The sequence below is a fragment of the Meles meles genome, chromosome 4 (genome assembly GCF_922984935.1).
Source record: "Meles meles chromosome 4, mMelMel3.1 paternal haplotype, whole genome shotgun sequence".
In the NCBI taxonomy this organism is placed as follows: domain Eukaryota; kingdom Metazoa; phylum Chordata; class Mammalia; order Carnivora; family Mustelidae; genus Meles; species Meles meles.
In genome coordinates, this window is record NC_060069.1 from 2864333 (window position 1) to 2888748 (window position 24416).

The 24416-nt window shown below is 42.7% G+C and overlaps 1 non-coding gene and 1 pseudogene across 1 annotated transcript; one reads left to right on the plus strand and one right to left on the minus strand.

Annotated features, from left to right (window-relative positions):
- Window positions 1-24154, minus strand: LOC123940017 (annotated as a pseudogene).
- Window positions 1468-1606, plus strand: LOC123941025. The gene has a single exon (XR_006818136.1). It is a non-coding gene; the product is annotated as a U4 spliceosomal RNA (small nuclear RNA).
- Window positions 24155-24416: the final 262 nt, after the last annotated feature.

Here is a 24416-nt window from a genome sequence, read left to right on the forward strand (position 1 = left end):
TTACTGGCTGGATCCCGAAGGCTGGAAGAAGAGCAAGATAGGGGTGAGGGGAACTTCCCTTTCCCTCAGGATATCTGATTTCAGTGTGGTTATCGAGAGCAGTCAAGCTGGTTAAATACTTCTCACCAAGAACTTAAGAGCAGGGGAGTACAGAGCTTCTGGGTCTGATGGGAGTGGAAATTCTGATAACTGCGTGTCTTTTCTCAAGAATTCCTTTCCGGTTTTTGTCTGCTTGTATAGTTTTAAGGAACTCCATGCAGATTGTGGTTGTTATAATTGCTGTGGCAAAGATCCCAGTTGGAAGCTGAAACACACCCAAAGGAGGAAATTGAACTCAACATGTAGAAGACCCAGCCAGGCACTTTCCCCAAACCATACTCCATGAGCCAGTCTGGAAAAGAGCCCCCGGTGACCGAGAAAAGGGAAACAGGCTTTAGGTGTTCACTGAAAGAATGACTGAAAAGAGTCAGGCAGAGAACAATGAATGAGCTTCTGGAAGGAAGGACTCTCAAAGCAAGCAGAAGACCTAAGCTGTTGGAAGCAGCTGCTGGATCTCCTACCCGGAAACTTTGAAGGAGGAGAATGGGATAGCGCAGGAGAAGGAGGAGGAAGGATCCCAAGCCAGACCACACCTCCATGCTTTCCTTACCTTTCTCCTCCAGCCCCAGTTCCAGGAGCTTGCCCCATATGCTCCGTTCCCTCCTTCCACAGGACGCACCACCCCCAAAGCTCAGAAGGAAAATTGTTCTCTTTACCTGATGTTCAGCAAAGGTCATTCATCTGCCTGGACTTCTTCAAGATCACCTCACAGGATCCCAGGGTGGACTGGTCAGCAGAGGGAAACAGGGTATCCACCTAATCTCTATATGGGGAAAGAATGGGCAATCACAACAGCAGGGACCCGGCACTCGGGGCCTGGGAGTGCCTTTGCTGATTTCCACTCAAAGCTCCGATTCCACTAACTCCTCTCTCCTGCATTTGTCATGTTTGTTTCAACTTCCCCCATTGTCTCCAGGAGCCCACGGTACTTGCTGCCCAAATATTACTTCTTCCCACTCTCTCTCCAAAATATGGCAAGGGGTCTCAAGTTCAACCACGAATCACCAGAGAGCCAAGGCGAACCCATACCTGGCCACGGCTCCATGTATTCATTCAGTGACTACTTATTGCGCGCCTCCCACATGTGATTGTTAGAGCCTACAGCAGTGATCCAAGTGAAAGATACTGGAGCCTTGGACCAGTGTGGAAGTAATGAGAAGCGGTTAGATTGTAGATATATGTTGAAAGGCAGACATGGACATGTCCCTGGTAGACAGGACATGACGCATGGAAGAAAGGAAGGATTCATGGGGTGCCTGGCTGGCTCAGTCAGTAGCACATGTGATTCTTGATCTCAGGGTCGTGAGTCTGAGCCCCACATTGGCCATAGAGTTTACTTAAATGAAAATTTTTCAAAAATGAAGGATGAGCTTTGCGCAGTGGCAGTATTGTAGCCAATGAGGTTTATCTGAGGTGTGATTATTGCTAACTGAAAAATGAAGGATGCTTCCAAGTTTTGGGCTTCTGCGTCCGAAACAGTGGTATTGTCATTTTCTGCAATAGGAAAGACTGCAAGACTAGTAAATTGGAAGAACTAAATCAAGAGCTTGATTTGGAGACATATAAGTTTGAAATGCTCATTTAGACATTCCAGTGGTAATATTCAGACAGGAATCCAGAGTTCCTGAGAAAGGTCCAGGTTGTAAGTAAAACTTTTCAAAATCTTAGCCTGCCTTTCTCTGCTCATAAGCAAAAAGAAATTGGAATGAGAAGGGGCCTACAGAATTTCAACGAATAAATATCAGGAAGTATAAGATTAACCAAGACAGGGGCACTTGGGTGGCTCAGTTGGTTGAGCATCTGCCTTCGGCTCGGGTCATGATCCCAGCCAGTGTCCTGGAATCGAGACCCACGTTGGGCTTCCCATTCACTGGAAAGCCTACTTCTCTCTCTCCCACTCCCCCTGATTGTGTTCCCTCTCTCGCTGTATCTTTCTCTGTCAAATAAATAAACTCTTTTTTTTCTTTTTTTTTTTAAGATTTTATTTATTTATTTGACAGACAGAGATCTCAAGTAGGCAGAGAGGCAGAGAGAGAGAGGAGGAAGCAGGCTCCCTGCTGAGCGGAGAGCCGGATGCGGGGCTCCATCCCAGGACCCTGAGATCATGACCTGAGCAGAAGGCAGAGGCTTAACCCACTGAGCCATCCAGGCGCCCCTGATTTTTTTTTTAATAGACTTCATTTTTTAGAGTAGTTTTAGATTCATAGCAGAATTGAGTGGGAAGTACAGAAAATTCCTATCTACCTCCTATGATACAATGATTATAAGAAATGTGTATTTAGTCCTGTATTTCTCAGATGTATTTGGTCTTCCTCCACAGATCTTGAAAATGCTTCAGAGTCATAAAAGTGAAATGGGTATCTTATTACTGAAGGTGACTTTTGGACTCCACCCAAGGGGAGGCTCTGATTGCTAGATGGACAAACCTTGGGATTAAATGGGTGGAACTTTCAATCCCATCCTTGACCTTCAGGGAGAGAGAAGGGGTAACCATGATTATGTAATGAAACCTTCATAAAAACCCAAGAATACAGCTTTTTTTCCTTTTCTTTCTTTCTTTTTTTTTTTTTTTAGAGAGAGCTTCCACGCTTGGGGAATCATGTGTTTCCACATGCCACCAGGCCAGGTCCCACACTCCACAAGGACAGAAACTCCTTTTTTGGGGGACCTTGCCCTATGTATCTCTTCATCTGACTGTTGATTCATATTCTTTATCATAGCTTTTTCTTTTTTTTTTTTTTTTAAAGATTTTATTTATTTATTTGACAGATAGAGATCACAAGTAGAGAGGCAGGCAGAGAGAGAGAGAGGAGGAAGCAGGCTCCCCGCCAAGGAGCCCGATGCGGGGCGCGATCCCGGACCCTGGGATCATGACCTGAGCGAAAGGCAGAGGCTTTAACCCACTGAGCCACCCAGGCGCCCCTATCATAGCTTTTTCTTTATCATATCTTTTTCTTTATCATATCCTTTAACAAACTGGAAAACATAAGTGAGTATTTCCCTGAGTTTTGTGAGCTGCTTTAGCAAGTTAATCCAACCGAGGGAGGAGGTTATTGGAATCTCTCTAGTCCATAGACAGTAGGTTAGAAACACAAGTGATAGCCTGGGGCTTGTGACTCATGTCCAAGTGGGAGGTGGGGGCAATCTTGTAGGACTAATCCCTCACCTGTGGAATCTCATGCTATCTCTGGGTAAATACTGGCAGAGCTGAGTTAGATTTTTGGACACCCTGCTGGTATCCAAGTATTGCCTGGTGTTTTGTGCCGGGAACCCCTCCACGTTGGGTCTGGGAACACTGAAAGAGCCCTGACACCTAAACACAGACTCTATCAAACATCCATACCAGACTGGTACATTTGTTAGAATCAGTGAATCTATATTAACATTGTTATCACTCAGATTTCATCGGGGTTCACTCTTGGTGTTGTACATTATATGCATTTGGACAAATGTATAATACTATGTATCTGCCATTATAGGATCATACAGAAGAGTTTCACTCTCCTAAAAATCCTGTGCGCCACCTTTCATCCTTCTCTCCCCAGTAACCCCCGCCAGTTACTGATCTTTTTACTATCTCCATAGTTATGCAGAATTTTTTTTTTTTTGCATTTTTCCAGAATGTCATTTACTACTTGGAATCACACAGTATGTTGCCTTTTTGAGATTGGCTCTTTCACTTAGTAACATGCATTTAAGTTTCCTCCATGTCTTTTCATGACTTGAGCCCTCATTTCTTTCTAGCTCTGAGTAATTCATGTATGGATGTACAATATTTGTTTATCCATTTCACCTACCGCCTTCAGTCATTGGTTGTTCATCTGGGTTGCTCTCTGGATACATAGATAATCTTTTTTTTTTTTTTTTTTTTTTTTTTTTGAGAGAGAGAGAGAAAGAGTGGGAGAGAGCAGAGAGGGGGAGTAGCAGAGGGAGAGGTAGAGAGAGAATCTCAAGCAGACTCCATGCCCAGCACAGAGCGCAACCCACAACCCTAAGATCACAACCTGAGCCAAAATCAGGAGTTGGATGCTCAACTGACTGAGCCTCCCAGGCTCTCCTGGATACTTTCACTATAGTCTTTTTTTTTTTTTTTTTAAACTATAGTCTATCTTTGATCTCCTATAGTTTCCCTAAAAAGAAGGTAGGGTGAATTTATTTTTTCTTTTTACTTGTTTTTATCCTGGGATTCATTCTGATTTCTGAACCAAAGCATTCATATTTTTCATCAATTCTGGGAAATTTCTCAGGTGCTTTATCTTTGAATAATATCTCTTTTTCATGTGTTCCATTCTTTTCTTCTAGAAACCAGTTGTCTATGTTAGAACTTCTCATTGCATCATTCCCATTTCCTAACATCTCTTTGTATTATACTCTGTGTAATTTCTACAACCTATCTTCTAGTTTATTAACTTCCTCTAACTTGTCATCTGACCTGTTCACTTAGTGTTTTAAGTATTTAACTTATTCTGGGGCACCTGGGTGGCTCAGTCGTTTAAGCTTCTGCCTTCAGCTCAGGTTGTGATCCTGGGGTCCTGGGATTGAGTCCAGCATTGCACTCCCTGCTTGGCGGGGAGTCTGCTTTTCCCTCTGCCTCTCCCACTCTCTCTCTCTCTCTTTCTCTCTCTGTCTCTCATGAATAAATAAATAAAATCTTTTTAAAAAGTCTTTAAAGGGGCACCGGGGTGGCTCAGTGGGTTGGGCCTCTGCCTTTGGCTCAGGTCATGATCTCAGGGTCCTCTGCTCAGCAGGGAGACTGCTTCCCCCCTCACCCCCCCACCCCCCCCAACTGCCTGCCTCTCTGCCTATTTGTGATCTCTCTGTCAAATGAGTGAATAAAATCTTTTAAAAAATGAAAATAAAAATAAAAAGTCTTTAAATATTTTAATTATTATATATAGTTGAAATGTTATATTTTATACTTTTTAATTGTAAAAAACAATTATGTAACATAGAATCTACCACCCTGTCCATGTTTAAGTGTACATTTCAAGAGTGTTAAGTATATTTACATTGTTGTGCAACCGATCCAGAACTTTTTCATCTTACAAAACTGAAACTCTGTACCCATGAAACAACACCCCATTTTCCCTTCCCTCTGGTAACTAACCACCATTCAGCTTTCTGTTTCTATGAATTTGACTCTTTTAACACCTCATGTAAGTGGGATCATACAGGGCACCCAGCTGACTCAGTAAGAGGAGCATGCAACTTTTGATCTCAGGGTTGTGAGTTTGAGCCCCATGTTGGGTGTCAAGATTCCAAAAAAAAAAAATAAACATTTTTTAAATGGGGGGGGTCATACTGTATTTGTCTTTTTGTTTTTGTTTTTGTTTCTTTAAGATTTTATTTATTTATTTATTTGACAGACAAAGATCACAAGTAGGCAGGGAGGCAGGCAGAGAGAGAGGAGGAAGCAGCTCCCCACCGAGCAGAGAACCTGATGTGGGGCTCGATCCCAGGACCCTGGGATCATGACCTGAGCCGAAGGCAGAGGCTTTAACCCACTCAGCCACCCAGGCGCCCCATGTATTTATCTTTTTGTAACTGTCTAATTTCACAGTTAGAAATTCTGTTACATTGCTACAACATGGGTGAACTTTCAGAAATTATGGTTAATTCTTACTTTTTAAAACAATTAATATTCCAGTGTGTATGTGTATATATACACATATGTGTGTGTGTGTGTGTGTGTGTGTGTGTGTGTGTGTGTGTATCGCATTTTGTTTGTTTATCCATTCACCTATCAGTGGACATTGGGTCACTTCTACATTTTAGCTTTTTTTTTTAAGATTTTATTTATTTATTCATGAGAGACAGAGAGAGAGAGGGAGGCAGAGGCAAAGGGAGAGGGAGAAGCAGACTCTCCATGAAGCAGGGAGCCCAGTGCAGTCTGATCCCAGGACCCTGGGATCATGACCTGAGCCAAAGGCAGACACTTAACCAACTGAGCCACCCAGGCGCCCCTACATTTTAGCGATTTTAAATAATGCTGCGATAAACATAAATGTGAAAATATCGCTTTGAGACCCTGCTTTCAATTTTGGGGAATATATCCCTGAAAGTGGGATTGCTGTGTCGTATGGTAACTGCCGTACTGTTTTCCACAGCACCTGTAATATTTTACATTCCCACCAACAACACACAAAGCTTCCAATTTCTTCACTTCCTCATCAACACTTGTTATTTTCTGCATTTAAGGTTGCATGAGGTTTGTCTGGGGCAGAACAAAGCACAGTTGTCCTAGACCAACAAACATAGACTCCTCAATTTTGAACTTCCTCATATTTAAGGGAAGTATCCAACCACCCCACTTGTGGTTAATTGTTCACTGGCCAAGCTAAGATACCAACTCCTGAATGGGGAGTTTCATGGATGTGTGAAAATAAGGTGGGATAGTGTTTCCCCACAGCTTCTGGAGATCAGTCCCAGAGAAACTTGAAAACAGAACTCTGGAGAAAAGTGGGGCAGGAAGGAACTCCTGAGCTGCTGAGGACACAGCTATTTCCTCAGGGTGATCACAGACTAGCAGGTCCTTTGAACAAATTTCCTTATTCCCTTCCCCTCCAAGGATAAGAATTCCTCTGCCCTAGCTACAGAATAGAGGTCTGCTGTACCCATCTAGGGGATGATACTAAACAGAAAATAAAGTCAGCCTTTAGAAAATGAAAATTTTATTTTTAAAGAATGCTGCGCTGGGCATCTGGAGCCCAGAACCTTGGGTTTCACTTCTGGTACTTTGGCTCAGAGGCTTTGTGATGTTCAACAAGCTTCCTTCAGGAATTTCCTTTTTGGGGGGATACAACTAACTCATTTTTGTGACAATGACTGTCACGGTTCTCTGAACACCTATTCTGGTTCAACTGTACTTTGTTTTTGTTTTGTTTTGTTTTTATCATCTTTACAGAGCGTGAAAAATCCACCTTGATGAGAAGTCTTTGCATTACTTTGTGGTTCTTTGCACCACATCAAGCCAGGCAAAAACATGACTGTATGTGATTCCCACTCAGGGAAGTGTATAGAAATGAAATGACTCTTGATACAGTAGTGAGACTACTGGATGGGAGGAAGGGTGTACAAGGCACCAGAGTTTTTTTTAAAGTTAGCTCAACATAAGGGGGGTGCCTATCTGGCTCAGTTGGTAGAATATGCAACTGTCCATCTTAGGTTGTGAGTTCTAGCCCCACATTAAGCATAGAAACTTAAAAAAATTGGTACAGCATTATTATATTTCCTGTTCAATGGGAATATTTATTTTTTATTTTTTCTTAAGACCTTTTTAATATATCATTTTTTTAAGTTTTGTTTATTTAAATAATCTCTACACACAATATGGGGTTAGAACTCACAAACCAGACATCAAGAATTGCATGCTCTCTGACTGACCCAGCCAGGTGCCCCCTATTCAGTAGTAGTACTTAAACACAAATTCAAAATTCTATACAGTGGATTCTTATAAGTAATTGATTCAAGGGGCACATGGCTGGCTCAATTGTGGAGCATACCACTCTTGGTCTCAAGGTTGTGAGTCTGAGCCCCATGTTAGGTGAAGAGATTACTTTATTTATTTTTTTAAAGATTTTATTTATTTATTTGACTTAGAGAAAGAGAGATCACAAGTAGGCAGAGAAGCAGGCGGAGAGAGGGGGAAGAAGGCTCCCTGCTGAGCAGAGAGCCAGATGCGGGGCTCAATCCCAGGACCCTGGGATCATGACCTGAGCTGAAGGCAGAAGCTTAACCCCCTGAGCCGCCCAGGTGCCCCAAGAAATTACTTTTAAACAAATCTTAGGGGTGCCTGGATGGCTCAGTCGGTTAAGCATCTGCCTTCGTTCGGCTCAGGGCATGATCTCAGGGTCCTGGGAATCAGCCCTGCATCAGGCTCCCTGCTCAGTGGGGAGACTGCTTCTCCCTCTCCCTCTGCCCTTCTCCCACTGCTTGTGCTGGCTCTCTTTCTCTCTCAAATAAATAAATATAATCTTAAAAAAATAATTTTTTAAAATCTTAAAAATAAACAAGTAAAGTTTTTATCAGAGAGTAAAATCTGAAAGACCCTCCCAACTATTCTCCACCTACAATAATTTTTTCCTTTTTTTAAAAAAAGATTTTATTTATGTATTTGAGAGAGAGATAGCAAGCAGAGGGGGAGAGAGATGTATGTTTCCCACTGAGCAGGGAGCCCAACATCTGGCTGGATTCCGGGACACTGGGACCATGAGTGGAACCGAAGGCAGATGTTTAACTGACTGAGCCACCCAGGTGTTCCTCCACCTACAATGATTTGTTGTAGGCCAGGTTCCCCAGGGAACAGACTGAGACAAATTCGTGTGCAGGTGGTTTACGAGAAGTATGCTCAGAAACAATGTCTGGAAGGGATGAGCAAAGCAATAATAGGCAATATCTTAGGGAACTCTGAAGATAAACTTGTCCTTCTGAACTGTCCCAAATGGGGTCAAAGGAACATGTGTTTCTACTGCAAAATAACCAGTCATTGGATGCATTTTGTCCCCAGGAAAGGACTTAAACTTGTCAAAGCACCTACAGGCAGCTGAGGGTGAGCTTCTGAAGGCACTCTGTGTTCGATGTAGGCAGGCCACATTCCTGACAACTGTCCAAAGTGCCTTGTCCTAAAAAAAAAAAAAAAGCATGTGGATAACACCCCACAGTATCCACTACACCCCTACACTCCAATTCCCTTCTCCAGAAACAAAAACCATGACATGTCTGTATCCCTCCAGATCTCTGTTTTTAAACTCATATACATATATATTTTCATACACAAGTGTATATGAATAGATGTTTTCTTTTTTTACTTCAAGTGAGTCACAAGATATGCATTGTTCTATTGTGATATCCACTTGTGTTGGAGATCTTTCCAGTCCAGTACAAATAACTCTCTTTTTTGTTAACAAGTGCATAATATTCCATATGGCAGATGTCAATTTCATCAAATGCTTTTTTTTTTTACATCTACTGGAGTGTTCATATAGTAATCCTCAAGCTTACGAATTCTCAAGATGTTTGAAGTAAATATGCATAAGCACAGCAAAGAACATTTTATTTATTCTTTTTTTTTTTTAAATAAAGTCTGTGTCTGATGTGGGCTCAAACTCGTAACCTCAAGATCAAGAGTTGTGTACTCTCTACCAGCTGAGCCAGCCAGACATCCCACACCAAAGGGCATTTTCAAAAATGATCAGTAATGAAGGAAAAAAATAATAAAAAATAAAAACAAGGGATGTCTGGGTGGCTCAGTCATTAGGCATCTGCATTCAGCTCACGTCATGAGTCCAGCGTCCTAGGATGGAGCCCCGCATCGGGCTCCCTGCTCAGCAGGAAGCCTGCTTCTCCCTCTCCCACTCCTCCTGCTTGTGTTCCCTCTCTTGCTGTCTCTCTCTCTGTCAAAAAAATAAATTTAAAAAAAAATTTAAAAAATAAAAATAGAAACAATAAATAAATAAATAAATGATCAGTAATGAGGAGAGTTGCCATACCAGAAAGCAAGTCATAGTAAAAGGCAATAGTAATTGACACAATATGGTATCATTGAAGGAATACAAACAGATGAATAAAATGAATAGAAAACCCAATAACAGACTTCGCGTTTATATAAAAATATATTCAATTTATGATAAAGGTGCAATGCAAGGAGTTGGGCAACTTGATATTTAGGAATTAAGTTATACTCTACCTCACACCTTATACAAATAAAAATTCTAGACAGACTTAAAATTGTAATATAAGGGACACCTGGGTGGCTCAGTCGGTTAAGCATCTGCCTTCTACTCAGGTCATGATTCCAAGGTCCTGATATCAAGCCCTGGGGTCAAGCTCATTGCTCAGTGGAGAGCCTGCTTCACCCTCAGCCACTGCCCATGGCTCCCTCTGCTTGTGCTCTCTCTCTGTCAAATAAATAAATAAAATCTTTAAAACAAAATTTAAAAAGTGAAAGTCTTCATCTCATTATTATATATTAAAATTATCAATATCAATATTATCAATATTATTATGATAATAAAATTATCAATATCAAATTATATATATTAAAAATATATATAAAACTATTAGAGGAAAATATGAAAATATTACCATAAACTCAGTTTATTAATGGAAACTTTCCCTAAGCATGAAATGAAACCAAGAAACCATGAAGGAAAAATGTGAGTTTATATTGCATAAATTCAAAAACTTCTATGGAAATAAACGCTCGCACAAAACAAAAAACAGTATTATATGACAAGTGATAAATTAAAAAAATATATTTGAGGTGAGTACAATTGGGGCACCTGGGTAGCTCAGTCAGTTAAGCGTTAGACTCTTGATTTCATGATTGGACTCTTGAGATCCAGCTGGGTCAGCTCTGATCTGGGTACAGAGCCTGCCACAAACAGAGTGTTCTCCCCTCCTGCGCCTCCCCTCCCGCCCTCGCTCAAACACACTCTCTCTAAAAAGAAAAACAAAAATAAGGAAGTGCATATAATCATCCAAATCACTAATACACAGGATATATAATAAAGAAGAGACAGTGACAAATCATAAAAAATAATAAAGATGTAATTTATAGAAAAGATATAAACATCCAATACGGATATAAAAAGTTACTCATCCTTACTAGAAATCACAAAAATGTGAATTAAAACAACGTAATACAAAGAAGGGGAGAGAGAATCATCAAGAATTTAAATATCATGGGGCGCCTGGGTAGCTCAGTGGATTAAAGCCTCTGCCTTAGGCTCAGGTCATGATCTCAGGGTCCTGGGATCCAGCCCTGCTTCGGGCTCTCTGCTCAGCAGGGAGCCTGCATCCCCCCCGCCCCTGCCTGCCTCTCTGCCTACCTGTGATCTCTGTCTGTCAAATAAATAAATAAAATCTTAAAAAAAAAAAAAGAATTTAAATATCAGGGGTGACTGGCTGGCTCAGTCAGAAGAGCATTTGACCCTTGATTTTGGAGTTGTGAGTTCCAGCCCCACATTGGGCATAGAGATTACTTAAAAATAAACAAATAGGACGCCTGGGTGGCTCAGTTGGTTGAGCGCTCAGGTCATGATCCCGGATTTCCAGAATCGAGTCCCACATCGGGCTCCCAGCTCCTTGGGGAGTCTGCTTCTCCCTCTGACCTTCTCCTCTCTCATGCTCTCTCTCACTCATTATCTCTCAAATAAATAAATACAATCTTTAAAAAAAATAAATAAACTTGAAGGAAAATACACATGTATACGGGGAAATGCATGCAAGAATCTTCAATGCAGAATAGTTTGTAATTGCAAAAGATTTGAAATGATCTAAGTATCCATTAATGAGAACATTTAGTCAAATGTAATACATTCATGCTACAAAATATTGAACAATTTTTTATTAACATATTTTAAAATGTTTTATTTATTTATTTGAGAGAGAGAGGAAGTGCATGCCTGAGAGAGACAGAGAGAGAGAGACATCATGAGCAGGGGTTCTGGGGGAGAGGGCGAGGAGGGAGAAGCAGACTCCTTGCTGAGCAGGGAGCCAGACAGGACTCCATCCCAGGATCCTGGGATCATGACCTGAGCTGAAGGCAGACACTTAACCAAATGAGCCACCAAGGTGCCCTATTTTTTAAAGATTTATTTATTTGATGGGGGAGGGTCAGAACGGGGGTGGGGGAAGAGAAGAATCTCAAGCAGACTCCCACTGAGCACCAAGCCTATTGGTCAGTCTCACCACCCTGAGATCATGACCTCAGCCAAAATCAAGTGTTGGACACTTGGCTGACTGAGCCCCCAGGAACACCTAAACAGCACTTTAGAAGAATGAGATCGAACTGGCACTGAAAAGTCTCCTCAGTACATGCACAGGATTGATGCAGTTTCAGGGTGTTGCTGGGATTCAGAGCCCACAGCCAAGAAAGAATTCTTGAGACATCTTTGGTGCGAAAAGGTGGTTTTATTAAAGCATGGGGACAGGGCCTGTGGGCAGAAAGAGCTGCACCGGGGTCATGAAGTGTGACCAGGTGCATACTTTCAAGTTGGGAAGGCGCTGGGGATAGCACAAGCATCCAAGGTATTTTGGACCATAATCGGGCTCACTGTTGTTAGGAAAAGGTCATTTACTACTGTTTAGTAAAAACTCAGTCATGAGAATATTCAGATGTATATCGGTGGGTCATACACTTCAGGATAATTGCCAACATATATGTTGGAGGGTAAAGATAAAGGAAGTTTCCAAAGGAATTTTTATACATTAAAGTAGACTTACAGGATCCTGAGGGTTGGGCTAAGATTGCCTTTTGCCCCCAGCAAAGTGTTAACATCGAGGCAGCTGGGGTTTCTAGAGGAATGTCACTCTGCCTGTTTCAAGGACCCATCAGTGAGCTATAGGTAAAAAAGAAATTTAATTTTTCTTTTGCCTTTGTTTCCCACATCAATATTAAGAAAAAAAACCTGATCATATATTTAAATATACATATCCTTATTTGAACATATGTACGCACGCACGCACACATAATACCTACAATAAACTCTTGTCAGTGGCTATAAATGTGGGAGGGCACTGGGACTGAGCCTTGGGTAAAGTGGCACTTCTGCTTCTCATATGTATTGTTCTGTGTGATTTGAAAATATAACGGTGAGCCTACATTAGTATTGTGATTTAAACACAATTTCAAAAACGGAAAGGTGATACTGACTGGTAGGATAGTACAAAAGAATATAAAAAGACCAACTGTCATCCCATCATTTTAAAAAATATTCTGTTTAAATTTTTTGAAGTGAACTCTATCCCCAACGTGGGGCTCAAATTCAAAATTCCGAGATCACGAGCCCCATGCTCTATGGACTGGGCCAGCCAGGTGCCCCTGTAACCCCATCATTAAGAGAAAACTTGTCAACATTTCTTTCTAAGACTTTTTTAAAAAAATTTTTAAGATCTTATTTACGTATTTGTCAGAGAGAGAGAGAGCACAAGCAGGGGGAGCAGCGGGCAGAGGCAGAGGGAGAAGCAGGCTCCCAGCTAAGCAGGGAGCCCAATGTAGGACTCGATCCCAGGACCCTGGGGTCATGACCTGAGCCTAAGGCAGAAGAAGCTTAAGGACTGAGCCATCCAGATGCCCCACCAACATTTTAATATAAATCTTTTCAGTTCCTTTTCTTTGTATAACTGATTTTTTAACCTCATCGAGATACAGACTGAACGGTATTGAGATTCTATGTTATCTTTCTTTCTTCACTTTAATTTTTCCTAGAAGTTATCTAGTGTGGAGTTCTCCTCCTTCCATTAAAGTTATCCTGCTTCTGAGTGAAAGTCAACGCCATTTACTTGCTCAGGAAGGACTCTTCCCTGCTGATCACTAAGCCAGAAAGTCCAGATCCTAGCCCCAAGGCACAGGAACGGCTTAGCCATTACCACCTGGTTCAGTGAGCTTTAGCCTACTTCAGGGTCACCTGGAAAGCTAAAGATACATCAAGGTGCACGGGTGGGGGCTGGGGGATCAGACTAGGAGGCTGAGCAGACTAGGAGGCCGGGGAGTCCCTGAGTGTGGCTGACTAGGTCATTGGAAAGAACTGCTCAAAGACAATGAAGGAAGTACAGCCAAGGTGAGGCTCCACACAGACTGAACTTTGCTCCCTTCAGCTGGCTTGCAGGGCAGCACAAGTTGGAAAGAGGGAGTTTCTGCTAGGGTGCTTTTTGCAGTGGGGAGATCTTACGCTTGAGCCTAGTTCAAAGGGGAGAATGATTACCTAGACATCAAGAGTAAATCCACACTTGTGGTTTGTATAAAGGACCCCTGAACAAGGCTCCTTTGGACTTAAACCATGACCAGCAAGAACAGGCCAAGCACGGGAGTGGGTTTTAAAGAGAAAACTGCTCATGGCATCCTCTGGGCCCCAGCTGTAACTGCGAAGAACTTTGGTGAGCAGAACCAGCGGTGGGGGACCTGGTCCCGGCGTTACGGAGGATGGGAGGGGGCCACCAGTTGCATTAGCATCTGAATGTAATCCATTTGTAACCCTGCACAGTGCGGAGTAAGAATCTCTGGGTAAGTGTATAGTCAGAGGAAATAAACATTTAGTATCCAGGAGTCAAGAACGAGGCAAAAGAACTGATTACAGAACAGAAATAGATAAAGAAAAGAAAATGGCTGGGTTTCAGGCCCCTTTGTCCTGACTCCAGTCCTGGTGCTTTATGTACTACTCCCCAGCTGACTCCAGCGCTTGCCCACCCTTGGCTGCCTGTGAAAGAAACCCAACTAAACTAGCTTAGACAACCACAGAAAGAGCCTCACCGGCAAGCGCAACTCACACTGGCTCTCTCTCTTCCTCTTCTTTCTCTTGTCTGTGCATCTCTCTGCATGTCAACTTCACTCTCCCGCAGACAAGTTCCTACAAGTGAATTCAAGAATAGCTGTTAGCAGTTTCCAGACCACATCTCCCAACTACCCCACCCAAGAACTTCACTCTTTCTCTTCGTGCCAATTCAAACATCCTGGTGCAGGATGGGGGGCTCGGGGGCAATGGGCAGAGGCAGCCAGTGGCTTTGATTATCCGGAAGAAATGGGAAGATGCGAGCAGGCAATTAAACAATTAAATGTCCTCCACATGGAAGTCTAATTTTCACTGGCCTCTGCTCTTCCTTGTTATAATTGCATCATTGTTTCCACAAACTCAGTAAAGATATGGATTAAACAGGAGGTTAGTGAGCTTAACCATACCTTTTATATACATTAACAGCATCATTATTTTTATTTCCAGGTTTATTCTATTGGTTAGCTTTTATGCCTATTAGTACTTTTTTTTTTAAAGATTTTATTTATTTATTTGACAGAGAGAGAGAGATCACAAGTAGGCAGAGAGGCAGGCAGAGAGAGAGGGGGAAGCAGGCTCCCTGCTGAGCAGAGAGCCCGATGCGGGGCTCAACCCCAGGACCCTGAGACCATGACCTGAGCTGAAGGCAGAGGCTTAACCCACTGACCCACCCAGGCACCCTATGCCTATTAGTTCTTGACGGATTGTGACACATGGAAATTTGAGTATGCTGATAACCACCAGATATTTTGGTACATTTTTTTCTTCTTACATGGATTCATCTATTTCTGTAATGTTAACAAGAGTAATTCTGAAGACTTAAATATAACATTTCAGAATTGATTAAGCATTGTGTACCCCACTAGATAGATTCAAATCAATGTTTGCTTGCAAAAGAATTTGCTAGAGCCCTAGATTTGCACTGTTTTTCTCACTTAGCATAGTACAAAAAAAAAAAAAAAAAAGAGAGGGGAATCCAAACTGGGGTAGAGGGACTGGATTGACTCCCTGCCGTATCACACACCCTGTGACCTTGAGCAGGTCCTTTAGTCATTTATGTTTCTGAGTCATTCTCTCTGAAATGGATAACATTTCCTATATAGCAGGGATATTAGGAGAAGTAGAGATAAGAGACGCCTAGCACAAGTCATGGGAGGCTTAATAAACGGTGCTTATTGATCTTGGCCAAACCCACAGCCTGCAGATGCCCTGAGAAATCCTTATCCCAGGTTGGGAGGACTCAGCCTTGCTCCTCTACACATTTGTCTGCCCAAATTACACAGAAAGAAATCACTGGTTTACAGGGATCTTTCTTCTCCGAGCCCCAACTGCCCTACATAGCTCATGGTCCATTTGATCCTCCTATTACTCTGCCATGGGACATATCTGACACGGTTAACTCAGACCATAAGCTCCCACATTGTTCACATGTTTCACCATGGGTTGCCAAACTGACCTCATTTCCTGCCAAGCTAACTTCATTTCCGTTTTTGATAGGGTTACTAAACTGGGTGGGTTCCGAGAATACTGCTGACACAGTATATCTGGATTCTGCAAAGGGGATGATAAGGTCCCGTGGTCTCTCTGTGGCCAGGACGGCCAAAAACAGTAATAGGGTAGACAGCAGAAGTCGTGACTGCTATAGGAAGCACATTCACTCACTCACACAGCAAATAGCTGCTGAGGGCCGTATGGGGCATGAATAAGATTCTATGGACAGAAGCAAACAAAAGAGATAAGACTTTTGGAGCTTACCTTCTCGTGGTAGGAAAAGAGACAATGAACACACAGATCATCTGGAAATTTCATATGTATGTATGTATATTTGACACAGAGAGAGACACAGCGAAAGAGAGAACACAAGCCAGGGGAGTTGGAGAGGGAGAAGCAGGCTTCTTGCTGAGCAGGGAGCCCGATGTGGGGCTCGATCCCAGGACCCTGAGATCACAACCCGAGATGAAGGCAGACGCTTAACAACTAAGCCACCCAGGCGCCCCTCATCTGGAAATTCCTAAAGCTGATAAGTGTTACCAAGAGAATAGCATGACCTGGGGCAGAAGAGGGGTGCTCCTTTACCTATAGTAGTTTAGTGATCTAAAGACTGAGGAGGGGGCACTTGGGTGGCTCAGTGGGTTAAAGCCTCTGCCTTTGGCTCAGGTCATGATCCTAGGGTCCTAGGATCAAGCCCCACATCTTATCAGGCTCTCTGTTCAGCAGGGAGCCTGCTTCCCTCCTCCCCTTTCTCTGCCTGCCTCTCAGCCTACTTGTGATCTCTGTCAAATAAATAAATAAATAAATCTCTTTTTTTTTAATTTACAAAATAAATAAATAAAGACTGAGGAGCAGGGGTGCCTGGTTGGCTCAGTCAGTGGGGCATGCAGCTTCTGATCTGGGGGTTGTAAGTTCAAGACCCATTGTGGATATAGAGCTTATTTTAAAAAAAGACGAAAGAGCCAGCTGCGTGAACTTCTGGAGCTAAAGCCCTCCAGGCAGAGGGCACAGCAGATGAAGAGCCCCTTTTAGAGAATGTGTTCGGTATATTTAAGGTCTAGGAAAGAAAAGCAAGTCCTGGAAGCTCAAATGAAGTGAGAAAGGCACAGATGGGGGGAGGGGAGACCCACTTGTGAAAAGCCTCCCAGATGATGTTCCCCAGGGGAGTTTCACATGACCCCGGCTATTGATCCTGTCAGCCCTCCACTTGGCAGAAGCAGGACCTGGAGCAACCGGATTCCCTCCCATCATCCATCATCTTGGACTATAAAAAGTTCCATCTACTCACCTGTGCTCTGTGCACATATTATAATTTCTTTTGTGTTCCATGATTTGGAACGTCGGGCAAAACTAATGTAAGTTTTTGTAACTCACGTTAAACACTTTACATTAACTCCTGTATAGTCTCAAGGGACAAAATTAGAACCATTGCCTAAAAAATACACAGAAAGACGTAGACTTCAAAATAAGGAGGAGGGACGCCTGGTTGGCTCAGTGGGTTAAGCAGCTGCCTTCGGCTCAGGTCATGATCTCAGGGTCCTGGGATTGAGTCCCGCATCAGGCTCCTTGCTCAGTGGGGAGCCTGCTTCTCTCTCTGGCTCTGCCTGCTCGTGTTCTCTCTCTCTCTCTGACAAATAAATAAAATCTTAAAAAAAAAAAAAGTAGTAACTTTTAAAATTAGCAGAACCATCCAATGAGGGAATAAGCTGCCTCAAAAAACAGTCTGCTAGGAAGAAGAAAATATACATATTCATCATGTCATCTAATTACCCTTTTTTTGGTAGTGGTGAAAACCGTTGAGGTCCAGCAAATTTCAAGTATACAATACATTATTATGAACTCTACTCACTGTGGTATATATTAGGTCTCCAGAACTTATCTTATAGCTGAAAATTTGTACCCTTTGACCAACATCACCCCATTTCTCCTACTCTCAGCCCCTAGTAATCACCACTCTTAAAAAAAAAAAAAAGATTTTAAGGGCGCCTGGGTAGCCCAGTCAGTTAAGTGTCTGCCTTCAGCTCAGGTCATAATCCCAGGGTCATGGGATCATGACCTCATCCTTTCATACTCAGCATGGAGCCTGCTTCTCCCTCTCCCTCTGCCTGCCGCTCCCCTTGCTTGTGCTCTCTCTCTGAGTCAAATAAATAGATAAAACATTTCTAAAAGTAGATAAATTTTTTTAAAATTTTTAAAAGATTTTATTAATGTTTTTTTAAAGATTTATTTATTTATTTTAGAGAGAGAGCAGAAACCAGTGGGAGGGGCAGAGGCAGAGGGAGAAACTCAAGCAGACTCTACCCCGGAGTGTGGAGCCTGATGCAGGGCTGGATCTCAAGACCCTGAAATCATGACCCTAGCTGAAACTACTACCTGGGGCTGCAACCCACAACCCTGAGATCAAGAGTTGCTGGCTCCACCACTGAACCAGCCAAGTGCTCCTCACCACTTTTATCTCTGTTAACTATGCACTCCACTCACAGATTCCATATATAGGTAAGATCATGTAGTATTTGTCTTATGTGTTAAATTAAGCTTATGAAAAATATATACATTACAGAGACACCTGGGTGGCTCAGCTAGGTGTCCAACTCTTGATCTCAGCTTAGGTCTTGATCTTAGGGCCTTGCATTCAAAACCTGTGTTGGGCTCCATGCTGGACATGGAGCCTACTTTATACACACACACACACACACACACACATATATATATTTTATATGTACAAACATTTATTATTTTTTAAAAACAATTTGTGTTTTTAAAAGATTTCTATTTATAGAGATCACAAGTAGGTAGAGCAGTAGTCAGAGATAGAGAGGGGGAAGCAGGCTCCCAGCTGAACAGAGAGCCCATCTCGGGGCTTGATCCCAGGACCCTGAGATCATGACCTGAGCAGAAGGCAGAGGATCACCCCACTGAGCCAGCCAGGCGCCCTGGCAAAAGCTTTTTTTAAAAAGTCACGAATATCCAGGGTGCCTGGGTGGCTCAGTCAGTTAAGCATCCAACTCTTGATTTCAGCTCAGGTCATGAACTCAGGGTCCTGGGATGGAGCCCAGCATCCAGGTCTCTGCTCAGCACAGAGTCTGCTTGTCTCCCTCCCTCTGTTCCGCTTCCCCTCTCCCCTCCTTGTGGGTGTACATGCACTCGCTCTCTCCTTAAAATAAATCTTTTTTAAATAAATAAATTAAATTAAAAGTTATTAATATCCTGGAAACTGCATGGGGAAAAAGTACTCTCATAATTGAAGAAAGGAATGCAAATTAATACAGCTTTTACTGAATACAGCTTTAACTGGCAATGTCTCTCAAAATCACAAACGCATCTGACCTTTGATACAGAAGTTCTGCTTTTAGGCTATTTATCTTACAGATTTGCCTACATACATGAAAAAAGGTATATAGTCAAAGTCATTCATTGCAGCTTTGTTTGCAATAACAAAAGGTTGGAAACACCAAAATATTCGTAAGTTGATACATTGAGTAAATTATGACAAACCTGTACAATGAAATGCACCTATTTGAAGGAATAAAATACCTCTTAATAGTGATATGGTATAATGTCTAAGATATGTTATTACAGGGAGAATATTGTATATTGTACTACTGTGTTTAAAAAAAGATTATTAAGGGTCACTTGATTGGCTTAGTCAGCAGAGCATGTGACTAGATCTCAGGGTTGTGAGTTCAAGGCCCACACTTGAACAGTTCAAGGCTGTAGAGCTTACTTAAAAAAAAAAAAAAAATTAACATGTGTGCTTATCTCTGGAAGGCTACACTTAATAGCGGTTGCCTCTGGGGAAGAGAAGTAAGTGGCTGGAAGGAGAGGATGGGGATAGAAGAAGACTCTCTCTTCATTGTATGTTCCTTTTTTTTTTTTCCTTCGGTGCCCACAGTTCTTGGTCATGCTGCTTTCCCCTTCGAAGAATGAAGAGAGAAACCAGAGGAAGGGTGGTGGGCAGCAAAGTAAAGTTTATTGAGCAACAGTAAACGGATAATACAAATTATCAGCTGAAGAGGGAGGGGACCCAAAAAGGTTGCCCTCTTCACTGTACACTCTCTTATACTGTTTTTTATATGGTACAGATGTTATCGAGTTTTTTTAGATGTTATCTAATTTAAAAAATAGATTACAATTAAAAGAATGGGCTGAAAATACTTATACATGCGTTAGTACACATATAGAAAATAGCCATCCTCAGCATCCTGGAACAGTCCTTATCAGATGGCGGGAAGATGGGAGATTTCAGGTGAAGTTTACCTTCTTACTTTTGTACTCTGCCATCATTCCAATGGGCTACATTAAGCACATATTACTTTTCTAATTTTAAAACACATTAATAATAATTATTATAAAATAAAATAAAAGCAAATTAATAGTAGGTTTTTCCCTAGAGAAGTGTTGGTACAAAGCCAAAAAGACTATTTGTAGGAAGAGTTCCACCTTGGTAGGGAATTTCAGACTGGATGCCAGCCTTCAATAGAAAACATTCCTTAGTTCTATGATCTATAACTCTGGCTGGACTTTCCAGTTGGATTATAAACTCCTAAAGGACAGGGAGTCTGAATTTTGCTTTTTTTAAAAAAATGCCCCTCATCCTTTAAAAGCACAAAAGTACATACACTTGTCAAAAAAGAATGCAGGGACATCTGTTTTTTTCACAGCTGACATAGTGCCGAATCAGTGCCCAGAGCTGTAGGTCACATACTGTTGTTCTGACCTTTCCTATCACAAAGAGAAATGTAATACCATTTTCCCGGTAAAGAAGGTTCAGTCAGCACATTTTGGTTTTGGAGTGGCAAAACAAGAGTTTATTTGTTCAAAGTTAGTGGACCAAGAAGAGTTGACCAGTACATTGCCAGGATCTCAACTTAACACACCACCACCAACTACAGGTCTAGGACCTTACCCTGGGTACCCGCTTAGGTCTCTAATTAGTTATCATTGATCCTTCTGGCATAAACTTTGACATTAATAAATGTGTACTGAATGAATGAATGAATGCAATAACAAATAAATATATGCCCAAATGAACAGACAAATTATTGGATAAAGAGATGCATAAATACATTAACAAATGAATGAGTGAAACGTTTTCTCATAGGGCAAACAGACATTCTACGGGTCAGGGACACTGATCCTGCCCTTACTGACTGACTTAGAAAGTAGAAATGGGGGTGCCTGTGTGGCTCATTCGGTTAAGTGTCCAAGTCTTGACTCCAGCTCAGGTGGAGATCTCAGGGTCGTTGGATAGAGCTCCCCGCCATGCTGAGTTCCACACTGAGCAAGTAGTCTGCTTGTCCCTCTCCCTCTGCTCTCCCCTGCTTGCTCAATCTAAAAAAAAAAAAAAAAAAAAAAAAAATAGAAAAGAGGAAGGAGAAATAGACAGGGGGGTGGAATTCAGGGGGTACCTGAGTGGCTCAGTCGGTTAAGCATTTGCCTTTGGCTCAGGTTGTGACCCATGATCTCAGGTCATGGCTCAGCTCATGATGGAGTCCCACATTGGCTCCAGGCTCAGCAGGGAGTCTGCTTCTCCTGCTCCTCTGTGCTCCCCCTGCTTGTGCTCTCTCTCTCTGTGTCAAATAAATAAATAAAATCTTTAAAAGAAAGAAAGAAAGATGGTAGGAAGGAAAGGAAGGAAGGAAGGAAGGAAGGGAAGGAAGGAAGGAAGGAGAAAGGAAAGAAAAAGATGGGAAGGGAAGGAGGGAGGGAGGGAGAAAGAGAGAGAGGAAGGAAGGAAGGAAGGAAAGGGAAAAGAAGAGAAGAGAAGGAAAGAGAAAAGAAAAGGAAAGGAAAGGAAAGAAAAGAAGAGGAAAGAAGAGAAGAGGAAAGAAAAGAAATGAACACAAGAGCCTGAGACCAGGGCTCTTCTTGCTGGAGAGCAAGCGGCCCCGCCTCCTGGTCAGTGCCCAAGAGTGTGCTCAGCCAAGCAGAGCACAGAGCACAAGGTCAGAACCACACATACACAGATGGGCCCCTGCCAAGGAACCTTTTATCCCTCTTCAGAGCCAAGGTACAGCCACTACTCAAAGAAATACTGACCTAAGTTCCCGATTAAAAATATTTGGTTTCCTCTGTATTTGGCCCTTTATGATTCCAGGTATTTGATTCCCAATTTTTTTTCACAACAGGAAATATGTATATGTGAGGAGTGTGCTCCTACCCATGTTTGTGTATGTATGTGCCACTTAATCTCTCTCCCCCCCACCCCACACACACCTCAGTGCAACAGAAAATAGCAATTACGGCTCAAAAGCTATAAGTGCAAAAGATTGAGGTGGTCAAGATAAGATACTATAGGAGCGCCGGGCCGACTCAGTCAGTAGAGCATGCAGCTCTTGGTCTGGGGTCAAGAATTCACCCCCATGGGGCACCTGGGTGGCTCAGTGGGTTAAAGCCTCTGCCTTCAGCCCTGGGATCCAGCTGCCTTGGGCTCTCCGCTCAGCAGGGAGCCTGCTTCCTCCTCTCTTTCTGCCTGCCTCTCTGCCTAGTTGTGATTTCTCTCTGTCAAATAAATAAAATATTAAAAAAAAAAAAAGAATTCAAGCCCCATGCTGGGTGTAGAGCTTACTGTAAATAATGGTGGTGGGGGGGTGGGGGTATTTGGCTGGCCTCTGACTCTTGATTTCACATCTGGTCATGATCTTTGGGTCCTCTGATTGAGTCCCATGTTGAGCTCTCTGCTCAGTGGGGAGTCTGCTTCTCCCTTTATATTTGTGCTTTCTCCCTCTCTCTCAAATAAATAAACAAAATCTTTTTTAAAAATAATAATAAAAATAAAAGTAAATTAAAAAAGAATAAAATTTAAAGGAGTTTCCTTTTGTTTGTTTAGGCTATTTTTCTTAAATGTTGGGGGTTTTGTCTTATTTATTTATTTTTTTAAGAAGATTTTATTTATTTATTTGACAGACAGAGATCCCAAGTAGGCAGAGAGAGAGAGGAAAGCAGGCTCCCCACGGAGCAGAGAGCCCAATGTGGGACTCAATCCCAGGACCCTGAGATCATGACCTGACCTGAAGGCAGAAGCTTTAACCCACTGAGCCACCCAGGTGCCCATTTTATTTATTTGAGAGAGAGTGCCAAGCAGGGGGAGCACAAGGCAAAGGGAGAGGGAGAAGCAGACTCCCCGCTGAGCAGACAGCCTGATGCAGGGCTCCATTTAAGGACCTTGGGATCATTGCCTGAGCCACCCAGGCATCCCTGTTTAAGCTGTTTTTTTATTTATTTAAGTAATGTCTACCCCCACTGTGGGGCTCAAACTCATGACCCAGAGATTAAAAATTGGATGCTCGGGGTGCCTGGGTGGCTCAGTGGGTTAAGCCTCTGCCTTGGGCTCCTGTCATGATCTCAGGGTCATTGGATCAAGCCCTGCTATCAGGCTCTCTGCTCAGCAGGGAGCCTGCTTCCCCCTCCCCCCCATCCCCCACCTGCCTACTTGTGATCTCTCTCTCTCTGTCAAATAAATAAATAAAATCTTTTTAAAAAAAAATGTAATGTGTGGGGCGCCTGGGTGGCTCAGTGGGTTAAAGCCTCTGCCTTCAGCTCAGGTCCTGGTCCCAGGGTCCTGGGATCGAGCCCCACATCGGGCTCTCTGTTCAGCCGGGAGCCTGCTTCCTTCTCTCTCTGCCTGCCTCTCTGCCTACTTGTGATCTCTGTCTGTCAAATAAATAAATAAAGTCTTTAAAAAAATGTAATGTGCTTGTGTACATACACAATTACTTTATATACAATAAAGGAATGGGAAAGGGGAAAATGTAAGAATAGAAAAAACTGTACTGTATTAGTCAGGATGTGATGGAGCCAGATTTTGGTTTTCTTATTGACAATGTCTTCTTAGTCTGGAGGAACAGAGTTCTGCTGTAAAGTAGCAGGTTCCCCCCACCCTTTTTTTTTTTTTTAAGATTTTATTTTTAACTAATCTCTACACCCAACATAGGGTTGGGGCTCAAATTCACAACCCTGAGATCAAGAGTCATGTGCTCTACTGACTGAGCCAGCCAGGGCCCCTCAGGTTCCCTTTGTAGTACACACCCTCCCATCTGCTGCTGGAACACATCTATTGTGTCTTCATCGCCATTTCCAAACGTGGTGTCTGTTTCATTGATTGGCTGCCCATCAAATCAGAATCTGATCTGCCTCATTGACAAACGCTGCCGTTCACAATAAGCTTTCATGGGTTTAGTAAGAGGTGTAAACCTCTTAATCCTTCATTGCACCCAGAACATCCTGCCCACCACCTTCAAATTAGTATGATCCTTCCCAGCCTTGCCTCCTTCCTTGGGCCTGCGGTTGGCCATGAAGAGTACCAGAGTCTCCTCAGGGCCTGCTTCACAAAGGAGGTAGCAGGTCTGCACTGCAGGAGCTCACAAGTGGCACCAAGAGGGGCAGAAGGAGGAGTCTGCCACCGCGGAGGAGGGAAAACTTAACGATTTATTTATGATGCAAGGACCTATTTAGCCAGAGGCTTCCATCCATCCCTTAAACAATAACCTTGTTGTTTCCCTGCTCCCCTCCCCCCAGGGGACTTACTTAAAAACAAGTCCCAGAAAACATCCCCAG